The sequence below is a fragment of the Fukomys damarensis genome, unplaced genomic scaffold, assembly GCF_012274545.1.
Source record: "Fukomys damarensis isolate Sample0158 unplaced genomic scaffold, DMR_v1.0_HiC HiC_scaffold_34, whole genome shotgun sequence".
NCBI classification, from domain to species: domain Eukaryota; kingdom Metazoa; phylum Chordata; class Mammalia; order Rodentia; family Bathyergidae; genus Fukomys; species Fukomys damarensis.
The window spans coordinates 16315432-16329703 of NW_022900946.1; positions in this window are offsets into that span (position 1 = coordinate 16315432).

A 14272-nucleotide genomic window follows, 5' to 3' on the forward strand; every position below is an offset into this window, starting at 1 on the left:
TCCCAAGGAGCCAAGACACTAGGCTTGCAGGGCAGGGAGGAGAGTGATGTAAAGTCTCAGGAGCTGGCCCTTGCGAGGAGGGGTTCAGCTGTTTGGTGGATGTGTTCCCAGAACTCATAGAACGTACAGTACACAGTGTACCATGAATAATTTACCTTCGTGCTTACAAAAGATTAAAAAGAAGAAGAAGGACGTACATACACCAAGTCATACCTCTCCCTGTCGTACCATCTTCCTTTATTTCTGAGCATGATTTCCCCATCAGTGAGGCACTCCTGGATGTTGTGAATTTAAATACTTTGGCATTGGATTCTGCCCTGATTTAGAGTTTTATTTTTAATATTAAAAAGACGAGTGTAACTTTTATATCCCAGAGAAGCAATGAGTACACAAATAAAAAATTCATTAGAGACAGGCCGCTATGGCCGAGATGAAAGTTTGATGTTAGAACTGTGCTTTCAAAAGCCTAAACTCTAGTCAGTGGGTCATTAGCTCAGCAGGCAGCCAAACTAAAAAAGAACAATTTTAGGATGGGCAATGCCTGTGGTCTTCATTTCTTAAAGGTTTCAAAATTAGCTTAGTGTCTTCCCAGATGGGGAAAATAGTCTTAACAGCTATGGTCATGGTTATGTTGAGAAAATTAAATTTCAACTTTTCTTTCGAGTCTCACTTTTGGGTGCATCTTCCCCAGTTTTACCAAGCATGTGCCACCAATCACACATGTGAGGGGGAAAAGTTTGAGGAAGACATGAAATGTTACAGGCTTACTCAGTTCACAGCTGAGACAGTTTTCATTTTGGTAATGCCCTCAAGGCCCAGTGCTGGCATGAGCCCTAGACTACAAGAAGCATACACCTGTAGTTTTCATTGACGGAGGGACATTTTCCTCTTTATCAACACCAGACATATTTCATGGGGCAGCATCTCTCATCTTATAAGAATGGAAACGTCTATAATGAGGCTGATGCAAGCCTTGCCAATCAGAGCATCCTCCTGCTAAGAGAGAGGACCAATAAGAAAGACTTTTTTCTGCATCTACCCTGTCTTTGCTGCATGGTCCCTACAATAGGGACACCGATGGTTTAACTGGCCTTTCTAACAAGAGCAATATAGGGTAAGGGATTCCAATTGGCTACCGCCCCAGTCAATAGAGAAAGGCACTTTGAAGGGTCAATACAAAAAATCAAAGCAGCCAAGAGTTGGTTCTTTGAAAGAATAAACAAAAATGACAAAACCCTAGCCAACTTCATATAAAAAAAAAAAAAAAAAAAAAAAAAAAAAGCAAAACTAATGTTAAGTAAAACAGAGCTGAAAAACGAGGAAAGAGAGCTTTGGCCACCCTGCACCCTGTTAGAATTAGCAGGTGTGAACATGGACTCCAATAAACCCTCTTCCCCACATCTGCTGTTGCTACCCCTGCACAATTTGAGTTAAGATTCTGTCATTGTAGCTGAAGGAATGCAAGTTATTATGATGTTATATGGAAGTCATTTTCTAATTGGTCTAGTAGGGAACAGATACTGATCACGATGACCTATTGCTCTAAGTTTTTAGTTTCCTTGGAGATTAGAAAGTGCCTAATTTTAACAGTCTGGGCTTACAGAGTACTGGAAAGGGCATTAACTTTGGGTTCACCCCTTTTGTGGCATCATTTTTCATCATTTTTCAGGGCTCAATGGTGTTCTGTTGTGCATACATGCAACAATTTGCCCATCTATTCATTGATGGATGGACATTGGGCTGCCTCCACCTTTCAGTCATCATGAATAATGTTTCAATGAACACAGAAATGCAGGCATTTATCTTTTATGTGCTGACTTCAGTTTCTTTGGATGTATACCTAGAAATGTGAAAGGCAGGTTTTGTGACGATTCCGTGTTTAGTTTTTTTTAAGAAAGTTCACATTGGTTTTCAAAATGGCTGTAATAATTTATATCCCCACCCTGATTATTAATGATATTGACATTTTTCCCTATATCTATCAGCATTTTTTATGACTTTTTTTTTGAGAAATGTCTATTCAGGTCCTTTGCCCATTGATAATAGTGATTTTTTTGTGTGTATGAGTTGCTGAAGTTCCTTAAATTTGGATATGAACCTCTTCTCTGGTGACTAACCTACAAATATTTTCATCCAGCTTGTGGGGTGTCTCCTAGCTGAATTTTTGTGAAATGTAGGACCAAGTACAGGGAAATATTACCTGATCTCACTCATACGTGGAATCTAAAATTCTGAATTCATAGAAGTAGAGAGTAGAATGGAGGGTCCCAGAGGATGAATGAGGGGGAACAGGGTAGAGAAAGAAAGAAGAAATATTGGTAAAAGGGAATCAACTATCAATTAGACAGGAGAAATGAGTTCAGATGCTCTATTGCATAGCTCAATGGCTATCGTTAATAATAATGTAGGGTCTGTTTCAAAATTACTGAAAGAGTGAGTTTTAAATGTTTTCAATACAGTGGAATATAAACTACCTAAGGTGATGAATATGTTAATTTGCCTGATTTGCTCTTTTCACAATGTATGCATGTATCAAAACATCACAATGTAGTGCATACCTATATACATTTGATATGTATCAGTTAAAATTACAGTTACAGTTTTTGCCCTTTATTAAGTTTATGGGTACATTTTAGGTGTATGGTACAGTTATATTCATCATCGGGAACTTGCACCTTCGCATGATGTATCTTGGTTCTTATTTTTTCCGCATTTCTCAGCCCTGCCTCCAATCTCTCCACCTCTCCCTGGAGTTACATTTAAGCTGGGCCTGGGGATGCAGACCTGTGATCCCACCACTTTGGGAAGCTTAGGCAGGAGGATTGTAAATACGAGCCCTGCCTGAGCAATTTATCAAGAGGTTGAGACCCTGTCTCAGAAACCAACAGAACAAATAAATAAAAAGAAAAAGAAAAAAAAAATAGCAGAGTGATGTAGCTCAGGGTGAAAGACCTGTGCTCAACTCCCAGCGGCATGATAGATAAATAAATAAATAAATAAATAAATTTAAATCATAAACTTTTGAATCCTTTAGATCTGGGTTCAAATCCTGCATGCTTTAGCAAACTACGTGGACACACCTGCTTCAACTTCTTGTACTTCCAGGTCCCCACAGGTAAAATAAAGGTGGGGCTAGCATTAACTCAGAGTCTCACTGCCCAGGCCCATCCCAATTGATTCAATCAGAACCTCTGTGGCTGTGAAAACATAGATATTTTGTGAGATTCTCACTTGTGGTGGGTTTGCTGTGCTCTTACTTGGATGAGCTCAGAAGCACCCCGCTTTGAAGTTTGGGCTATGAGCCAATCATGTGGACTCTGCGCCAGCTTCCTAGATTCCAGAGGTCTGTGAAGTTCTCAGAGGGCTGCCAAGGCTGTCCAGGTGATTCTGATGCAAATAATCCAGGGACCAGACATTGAGAGAAAAAACAAGTGCCTTAGGCTGTCTTTCGCCTTTGATGTGCCAGTATTGATCAGAAAAGGAGTCTTCATTTAAGCAGCAGAAAGTCAAAGTTTGTTTGTTTTTTTTTTTTCAGAAATAGAAAAATTACGTTAAGTGGAAAAGTAAGGTCAGCAGGACACTTTCCAGACAAACGCAAGGAGAAGAGGTGCTGAGGTAAGATCTGGAATGCCTCCCGCCATGCCTACACATCAAAGGCTTGGTCCCAAGCCCGGCCGCTATGAGGTGAGTGGCTTTGTTCAATCTTCCACTTCCCACTGTGGTGTGTCTGCCTTTGCCAAGCATAGACCGAAACTTACCAAACCTTGAATGAGGGAGACGTTTCCTCCTTATATGTTGATGGTCCTAGGTGTGTGTTATAAATTAGGAAGCTGCCCAGCACGGGTGGGAATGGCGAAATGTATACTTTTCGGGCCCACAGGGGGAAGGCAGCCCAGAGCCCTGAGTTTGTGCTGATGGAAGCCACCAACTTCTCAGCTGCTTAGGATCCGCTAACATTTCCTCCCCCAGCTGTGACCCCTTCTGATCAAAGCTGTGAAAGAAAAGCCTTCTCAAAATGAGTCAAAACACAGAGATGGGAAAATTCCCGAAGCAATATTTTGAAGGAGAGTTAGGAATAACTTTAAGGGGCAGATAAAAGATGAGGTTATAAAGAGAAAACTTCAGGTGATAAATGGGTTTTTCTGGGCACTTACTGACTTTAGTAGGGGTCATTGTGAACCAATTTAATGTGCTGTGTCTCACCTGGTGACCTCACCAACACTGGTACCTGGCAGGGTCTAAGAGCTGGGACGTGGCTGGGTTTATTCTATGGGATGGTATAGATTGGCCGGCAACTGCAGAGATATTACTGTTGTGTTCCCTCTGCCTGAGTGTATCAGCCTGAGCTAACTTTGACTTTGAAATGGGACTCAAAACATCTTGCAACTCTTCTACATAGCACTTTGAAATGGAAGGGTTTTCTCTTCAAAGTATTTGGCTTGGTTTTATGATAAAATTGCAAACTCCATGGCGAAAGTTTGTTGATCCTGCTTGAATTGAGATTGGTCCAGCTACTGGAGAAAATACCTTCTTAATGCCACCCGTACCCCCATGGCCTTTGCTTTCGACTATTCACATGCTGTGGAATCCCTTCCCTTTTGAGTATGGATGGGATCTAGTGACTTTCTTCTCTGAATATGACAAGAGGAATAGAACATTGGTTGTGAGAATAGGAGGTTATCAATTGTGTGGATCCATCTTGCTGGCGTGCTTTCTCTGGGTCTCTTCATTTACTGGTTGAAATAAACAAGTTGGCACAGCTGTGAACTGCCCCCAAAGGCTTTCCTAGCCTAGGCAGCCAGGAGTATCTCTGAGTCCAAGCAAAAACTTGAACTCTTTGTGTGATCTACAAGGTACAGAATCTTGCTGATCTTGAGAGTGAGCGTGGAAAATGGATCAAACCCAGGTCAACCCTTTGCATGATTCTGGCCCCAAACTCTGTTTACAGTCTTGTGACAGACTGCTATCATCTGGATTCTGGTCTCCAGAACTATGGGATCATAAATTTTTGTTATTTAAGCTGCTAAATGTTGGGATAATTTGTTATGCAAGGAGAGATAAATACTACAAGGGTTTTACTGTATCTCTAGTTACAGCCACGATTCATGTTCTGGGAACACACTACCATTGACAATTCACTGAGACACAAGCGGCTTTTCCAGGCTTTCCTGTTAAATAAGACCAAACAAACTTCTACTCTGCCCTCAGTGTAGCTGTGTAGCCTCTTCTTAGTTCTCTGAATTTCCAGTTTCAACAGACATGGCTTTGTCTAGCCTTGAAAGTTCAGAATTAGGGATATAGTGCTGTTTGCCACAAAGGTGTGTTATTTTTTGCATTGTTGATGTGAACAACATGTTTACATGGTGTGGTGAGAAGGAGGCTAAGGTGGTATCCAGGATTTCTGTAGCTGGTGAACAAGCTCGGTATAAATCTCTCTTGGAGTGGAGGAAGGACCTTGCCTGTGATGAGTAACCACTCCGTGGTTGGCAGTAACATGTTATTCGTCGACTGACTGTGTTAACACAAAGGGAAATTTTCTTGGGTGAGCCTGACCTAATTAATGCAGCTGAAGAAGTCAGAGGTATGCAGTGCTCACCTGGATGACAGCAAACGTTTATGTGGTAGGTAGCCCATGGAGTCCCATGGGAAGGAACTGCAGGTGGCTTTTAGGAGCTGAAAGAAGTCACCCACCAACAGCTAGCATCAACATGGGGACCCCAGTTATCTCTCATCAAGGAATTAAGTTCTGCTAACTATCATGATGAATGTGGAGGCGGTTTGAAGTCTCAGATAGGAAGCTACCTTGCTAGCACCTTCATTGCTGTTGGAGAGATCTGAACAGAGAACTTGCCTGATGCATGCCTAGAATTTTAGTCCCTGGATACTGTGAGGTCATGGGTATCTGCTTTAAGTTTCTAAAGATGTTTCAAACTTTCCCAGTCGTACACATTATTAGCACTGGAGGACAGGATGGGCACACGGTGGCAATTGTGATGTTTCATTCTGACCATGAATCTTGTTCTATTTCGTTCTTCTGTCTAAGGCAGAGAGTACCTTTTGGATGAAGAAGGTATGCATAAAGACACAAGACTCCTGTGCCTCAGATGTTGGGAATGTGGGCAGAAGAGGGGATTCTGCTGCTAAACACACTGATACTAAATCACCCTTGGTGCTACAGCCTCCAAGTTCATAGTCAACTCCTTTGGGATTTAGAATTTGCTAACTAGATTGTTAAAATCTCCCAAGGAGTAGCTTTCATATGTACTGAGTGATGTTTCTAGATCTGAGTATCAATGGCAAAAACTAGAAGGAAAGTCAATCAATCAATGAGCAGCTCGCATAGAGGACAGTTGCTGGTGAAGGTGAGGCTGCTGTGTATGATGACTTTCTGAGAAGCACAGAACAGGAGAAAAGTCCTCATCCAGATAGCTGTAGGCTCATGATGACAAAGTCAGTGAGGTGTTGCTATCACCTCCGGGAGCAGCTGAATTTCTGAGGCCTCCCTGCCAAAGCTGTGGTTGTGTTGAGTCTTGGAGGTGGTGGCCAGCTGGGCTCATCAGTGGACTGAAACTGCGCTGTCCACTGCGGGAGCCCTGAGCCAGATGTGGCTATGGGGCCTTTGAAACACTGTTAGTCCAGTCTGAGCGGTGCTGAGAGTGTGAGATCCACACCAAGCCACAGGAAAGGCTCAGTGCGAAGGATACAATATGAAACACCTCTTTAATATATTTTAAAATTATAACATGTTGAAATGATAATTATGGTACTTTTAGATCTATTACTAAAATTAATTTTACCTATGTCTGCTTTTTGACACATTAGGGAATTTAAAATTGCATATGTGTTTGGCATTATAATTCTTTTGGGCCGTGCCATTTTAAAACATGGAGAAATCTAGACCAGAAAAGATGAGGCTACTCCCCTCCTCCCCGCAAAAACACAGCAGAAAAGGACAAGTGAGCTTGAGGCTAAGACATTACAAGGTAAAAAGTCAATGTAATGGTCACTATAGGAGAAGTAAGTCATGAACTCATTAGAAATCCAAATATATACTAAACACTCAGGTGGGGGGTCGGTTTCCCAGCCTACCTTTCCTCTCTTTCTCCTTTCCTCCCTCCATTTTCCTGTCTTTTTTAAAACTTATTTTGCAGTTTGTAGGCAGGATGGTTTTGAGCAACTGTGTATCTACTAAATGACTTTCTTTGGTCCTTCTGTTTCTCAGATCGTGGTGTTCAAAAAAAAAAAAAACATCCCTGTCCTCAGATCAGAGATGTCTGGGTACCGAGTCGAGGAGTTGGGAGTATAGCTGAGTAATAGATACTTGTCTAGTGTGCGTGAGACCTAAGATGATGGGTTTAATCTCCGGGGGCGGGGAGGGAGGAAGAGACAGAGGAGAAGACAGAGAGAGGTATGAGATATGAATAATTGAATAATACCTAGAGAAGCTCTTGTGTGGTTGGCAAGTGAGAAGGTGCAGTTAGGGAGAACTGGAGAGTTATTGCCCTATTTCAAGAAGTAAGTTCTATCTCAGTTTCAGCTGACGGTTACAGGAAGGAATGAGGTCTCTGTACTTCTGACCTTCTAGCTGCTTAGGAGACAAATGCTGGGAAATCTCCCATTTTCAAATTTTGGAAGCTAACAATTATCTCTTAAAAGCGTGGCCTCCAGAAGCGGAGTTCCATTCTCCCTGACCTTGCAGGATAGGAGGGGCACGTACCTCCCTCATGGTCCTGGCAGCAGGAAGCTCGGGATCTGGGGCCGGATCCTAGAGCAAATGTCTGCGGCCTGTTGGGAAGTCTGAGGGATGAGCTGTGACCTCTAAGCTGCGGGTAAAGTTGCTGCTGCAGCTGCCTTGACCATCACGTCTCCCCTCTCCATGGAGCACAATTCAGAGTAAAGACAGATACGCTCTTCTGTCAAGAGAGAAATCTGGCTTTTACCAGGGCCTCTCACAGGGCTGGCACTTTAGGACTCAACAAATACTCACGTTAAGTCCCCTGTGTGATGGGTTTGGCTTGGAATGTTGCCTGCCTTCTGTGCACATAGGATCTTTATGGATCCATCTTAAATTTCTAACCCCAAAGCTGATGGGTGAGTCTTGGCGAATGTGAACAATCTGTTGCTGTTGACACTTGGTATTTTGCTTTAAATCCTCTAAACCAGGAAATTATACATTCCAGGGTAAAATAATATCTCAAGGCTAATGAAAGGGCAAGAAGAGAAGACATGCTGATGTTTATGGCTCATTTTCCACACTCAGAACACTTTGTTACGTTGCTCCCCTTTCTGAAAATCGGCTCCAGAGGAAATTACATTTCCCCCTGTCTTACTAGAGAGGAAGTGGTGTGATGTGATTGATCACATGTCTCGGGTGAGAAGCTCGTGGAGCTGAGATGCGTGGGCAGAGCTCTGGCACTTTCATTATTTCCCAGGGATCCATGGATATCCGTTCACAGATGTGCAACCCCAAGGAGAGCCTCCTGGCCCTTTCCAGGGCAGCTGCCACTGTGATGTACCCAGACCTTAAAGCATCGTTAACAGTATCCGAACAGTTTTCAGGGGTGAGCAGATTTCCTGGGTTCTCAAGCTTAGTCTCACTTAAAACTCCCTCCTGCAGTTGTAAAATTGAGTGTCTCGCTTTTTAATGAGGGGTTTTTGTCCCTAAGGGGAAAGAGAGTGACTGTTCCAGAAGCCGAACCTCTGTGTTACACAATCTTAGTGAATTCTCATTGAAATACGATGAGGCATTTCACTAATGCAAAAGCCCAGGCAGGCTAAATAAATCACCTAAGATCACAGGGTAGAGAAAGTATTCAAACTCACATTTGTCTAGAAATTAAAAGAAAAGGAAAAGAGGTCTAACCACTAAACTTTGCTGTCCATATTTCCGTTCTTAAGGCTGCAGGCCCAGTCCCTAGGTCTTCGATGGCTTAATGGAAACATATTTGATTTCTTTCTAACAGCTTAGATGCACTGTTTTGTTTTGTTTTTAAGTGATGGAGAAATAATTTCAAGGAGGGAGGATATTATGTTTTTCTCTTTCCATGTCAGGTATAAGCAACTTTGAATTTTATTTTGCATTTTAATGCTGAATGGTGTAACTAAATTTGAAAGTTTGTGGGGATTTCTCCCCATACTTACTTTCTTCCTTTTTTGCATAAAGTAGGTGATCTCTCACCCCCCCATACCCCGTCTCTCTCTCTCTTACTCCCTGCCTCTCCTGTCCTCCCCTCTCTTCTCTGTCTTTGGAGTGAGAGGAGGAGAAGATTGGGTATTTGAACAAAGGGGAAGCGTAGAAAGAACAATACATCATCTAGTCACATAGTTTAGGAAAATAGGAAAGGAAAAAGCAGCAGCAAGCCAGCGAGGCTGACAACCCCATCCAACCAGCCTGGAGCAGCAGCTCTGGGCTGAAACCCTCCTTGCAGTCATGAATTTCAGTGCTGCTCATCAGGCAGGGAGTGTTTGGGGGAGATAAAAGTGGAGCCCTGTGTGCTGCCTCTGACCTGGTTCTCAGTTCTCGACAACTTCCTGGTGTGGCTGCAGAAAGTTTGACTTTCCAGATGTGAGCATGAGAGTTTCATCTTCGAGCCCCAGTTCTAGCTGTCACCTTTAAAGGCCGATTTCTCCTTGGGGGTAGGTGATGGGGGATGTGGAGTCTGCCTGCCATTGGGCTCCTAATTTGCATTCCGTGCCTTCCCAGCCACACCACTATGACCCTACTACCTGGGTCTCCGCTCCTATATTTGCTAACTGCGGACATTCGTTGTTTTTCTTTCCTTTTAGAGCCTGGGGAATTCTGCCCTCCCTGACTTTTTGCTTCATTCAGGCAGCATGCCCTCTGTCTATCGGAGTCAGAGAAGCTGGATGTCAAAGGCACAGGTGCACGAGGAGTTTCCTGAGTTACACTCTTGTGAGGAGGGGGTGGTGTGCTTTCTCAGAGACACACTTTGAGGCCCTCCCTCTCTGTGCCCATCACCTAAGCTTGAGCTTGCCAGGGTTAAAGCTGGGTGCAGTGTGCAGGACTGGGTTGTGCCGGAGCCCCTGATTCTTGTAAGTTTTGTGACATGGGACCAAATTCTTATCTGGGCAGCTGTGAGGAAGATGCTCAGGGTGTGTATGCGAGGGTACTGTTGAGCTTCTAGCAGTGGACACTTTGGAATGTGCACGAGACCAGGTGCAGCCCCACCGCACCATAGATAGATATGTATCCTGAACAAGTGCCCGGCCTGAGCCTCTGGTTTCTCCTGATCAGCTGCGGGGGTTGGGAGAGGACTGAGCACTTACCTTGCCAGGTGTGGTGAGGATGAAGTCAGTTCATCATAACAATGGTAATAATAATGGTAACAATTCCCATTTGCTGATCTATTATTTGCTGACTCTATTTATACCTCAGTGCTCCATTAAGAATTAGCATATATATGTATTTAAGTTATGCAAATGCATAAAAATAAGCCTACTTAAAAGTATTCAGTATCCATGGGTACCTGGAAAGGTATTTATTTTAGATGCATACAACTATATAAATCAGCATGTACATACACAGACTGTATGTTGCAGTGAAGCAGTCAGTAAGTAGTACAGGGCTTTTTCTCCTGTGTGTGCAACCATAAGAAAGATGGGTGTTAAGCGGAAGGATGCTTATTTCCCAGGGAGTAGACAAGGGCTTCTGATGGCATAAATAATAAGCATGGTTGGGGTAATGAATGGGAAATCTGGATTGAGATAGTTGTTCCAGCTTAATTTTTTTCTTTTGAGCATGGAGAAGGTTTTACTGTCCAATTAAAATCATAAGAAATATACTGTAAGTGGGTTGAGGCAATGGCTACCTCTCGGGCATTATTCAAAGAAAACAACAGCCTCTCTGTATACACAAAACATGTGCGCCACTCTGAACTTGTTTCGCCACCTCTGCCCACACTCTGAGGGGAGGATAAGCAGGATGACAAGCAAGGGATTCCTTCACTTCTGTGGTTATCTGCATTTTCTTTACATTTCCCGTGAATTGTGTATGCTTACCTACAATTTAGCGAAAAGCCTGCTTTTGGCGAGTCCAGTGTAGTTACTTTATTTGTCATTTACATGTATATCCTCCCACGGGATGGGGAAGGGGCTCCGTTGTTGTAGGAGGGGAGCATCTCCCTCTTGCCACCTGCCAGGAAAAACTTTGTGACACCTTTGTTTTAATTAATATTTCCTTACAAATTTTGTTGGAAGACAAAAGAGAACTTCAACTTGACATTGCCATAACCTTCATTATCAAAAATGGCACCAAAGCTTTCAGAGGGCATAGACTTAGGCAGATCTTTGTATGCAGTTGGCTTCCAAATCGCTATTACTTCATGCAAACCATATGATCTTTCGAGTACAAAATATGGGTAACCATCTCAGGCTCAGTTGACGTAGGGCAAGAAAAGTTCATTGTACTGCTTAGATAGGGAGTCTGCAGAGAAGAGACCTTAAATATTCTAGAGTTGGGAGCATTATTTATTAGTATATGTTTGTAATACCTGATGAAGAAATTCTTGGGAATTGATACATACATGTGTCACATCTTTATTCTCTTGAATTCCCATTCACCCCATCCGTACATCTCCTTCCCACCTCCACAAAGTTTATCTTCCTCGTTCCTAACATCTGTCCTGTACTTTGCTCTTTATTTATACTTTGGGTTTCTCCTATGAAAGAAACCATACCATATTTAGCCTTCTGTGTCATGTCTATTTTACTTAGCATGATGGTTTCAAGAACATACTTGAAATGGTGTAATCCATACTGTAAATCAACCCTCAGTGTGAAAAGAAGATGGGAGAAACCAAAACTTCTCTGGGGACATCTGAGGTGTTACTTCTGACCCCTAAAGTTCTCATGGGCCAGAGGAGAACATTTTCTGTTAGGCAGCATCAGTCCAGCCTCCTTGGTCTCTTGATGTGTGATCATAGTTAGCCTCCTTGTGCCTCCAATGTTTTACCTGTAAAGATCACAGCTTGCAGCTTTTTAAGTGTCGCTAAAACCACTTGATGTAGATGGCTTCCTTTATTCCATATAACAATACTAAGGGGTTCATGGTTTTAGAGTCTTGTACTGAGGATGAGGAGGCCAGTGCCTCAGTCTAACATGCCCTGGACTCTACTGACCCAGCAAGGGACAGAATCCACATGGAAACGGAGACCGCACGCTTTTTCTGTAGACTTTGCATGTGCTCACACTTGATAGAGCTATTAAGATAATTAAATTAGGTAGAATTAGGATATTCTTTAGCAACTAAATGGGGTGGATAGTTTAATGCTAATGGAATTCTTAAATCATTAAATGAAACCAGGAACACAAGAGCAAGCACAAGTCTCTTGGTGCAGCGTAAGCCCTCAATGCAAGCAGACACTAGCATTTATTGTTTGTTCATCTTCCTCATCTAATGCCTCCTGACAAGGTACACTAGCAATCTGAACACCCTTCACTGGAGACGCAGAGTGTGGTGGTGTTTTTGTTTGAAACCAAAGGCTTGCGTTTCCATGCCGGGGAACTGCTAAGCTCAGTGAAGTCTAAACTTGCTTAAACATCTGTGACTTCTGACTTATTGGGACAGATCAATGGGGAAGGGAAGTGCTCTGAACCAGATAACCAGAGAACTTGCAGGTGGCACCTGTCCTACTTGTGACCAAGGCAGCCTACAAGAGCTCTTGGCAGCAGCCACCCCACGGATGCTGCAGGCTCAAGCACAGCTACGTGCTTGTGTGGGATGAGGTCTCTACCCTTGGGGGGCACCCACAGGAGCAAAAGAACTCAGAACACCAACTCATATACCTTTTCAGACTAAGCTTTTATTTTTTTGATATTACAAACCAGTTTTCTTTATTCACAAACCACTGTAAGTGATATAAACACTAATTTCTAAAGACAGATATACACATTTTCTGGGTTTGCAGATTGCGTGATGTGTGTGTTAAGAAGTCACTATATGCCACACATGATAGTAATCTTTTTTCCATATTTCATAATAGCAATAGTTATTTAAATAAATGAAAACATTCCAAATAAATACTGTTTAAAAAAATCCAAAATGTTTGTTTACATCTCTGACATACATTGTAAAATGACTTAGTGGCATCTTGGCAGAGTGCCAAGACAAAACATTTTGCAACATTGGTCGGCACCCACTTGCTCTAAATGATTTTATTAAAACTACATACAATCATGGGGGAAAGTACAGCTCATTGATGAAAATCAAAACTGCAAATGAATTTTACTTTAACCAACACAGTAAGAGTTCTGTTTGTGATTCCAAACACAATGAAAATTCTGGATTTTGAAATCTGAGGCAATTGGGAAAAATCTAGTTATTCTTCCCTGCCCCCTGTTCCTACTGTCTTTCTTTCCTCTGGGGCAGGATGCCACAGCATTTTAACAAATTGCTTCCTTGAGTAGCATCAAGCAGCCCCCCAGTGTTATCACACTGTTTTCCAGGTGGGGAATGAGAATGTCTTAGTGATGCTTTCAAACACCCCTTTGACCCTTCCCTGCTCCACCCAAAAAAGTCTGGTGTAAAGAACAATCTCAATGCTGTTGGCTACTCAGCAGTTTCCCCCCCTTTCTTTCTCTATTCGAGATCACTGTGGTCTCTCTTAGATACGGAAGCTACAGAAACTGTTTTCAAATCTTGTGAAACTTTATTGATGGTTTAATATCCAACTGATCTTACGGCATGCACATAGGATGACAAGGAAAAGCTGGATCACAAACACTTTTTTTTTTTTTTAAAGTTTTGTTTGGTTTTGTTTTAAAGCAGAGTTGTTACAGCGGATTGGCAGGTCACAGCGGTGAGTTGATAACTTACTAAAGTGCGTGCCGTAGGGCCTGCACTGCACACAGGAGGATTTAAGTAGGGCAGCAAAACTACTCGGGGACAGCTTGCTGCTGCTGTTTTATTTAGTATTTTTTTTTTAATTTAAATACAAAAACAGGAAGACCCGTGACAGATACCCCAACTCAGGCTAACTTGTAAACAGGACAACATGGGAAGGGTTCCAACAGAAGAAATATAGACAAGCTGCAATTTTTCAGCTGTGTAGCTCTGGCCCTGCATTCCACAGAAGGTGAGGGACTCTGCTCTTTGGGGAGCAACAGGGGGAATCTGTTTTTTGCTTCCTTCTGACAAGTGTCCTGGGCCTTGGAAACAGAGCTAAAGGTATTGGTTTAAGATAGTCCTGGAGCATGGCAGAGAGGTGGAAGGGCCGGCTTTTCACAGACTGAAAAATTACAGTTTGCTCACACA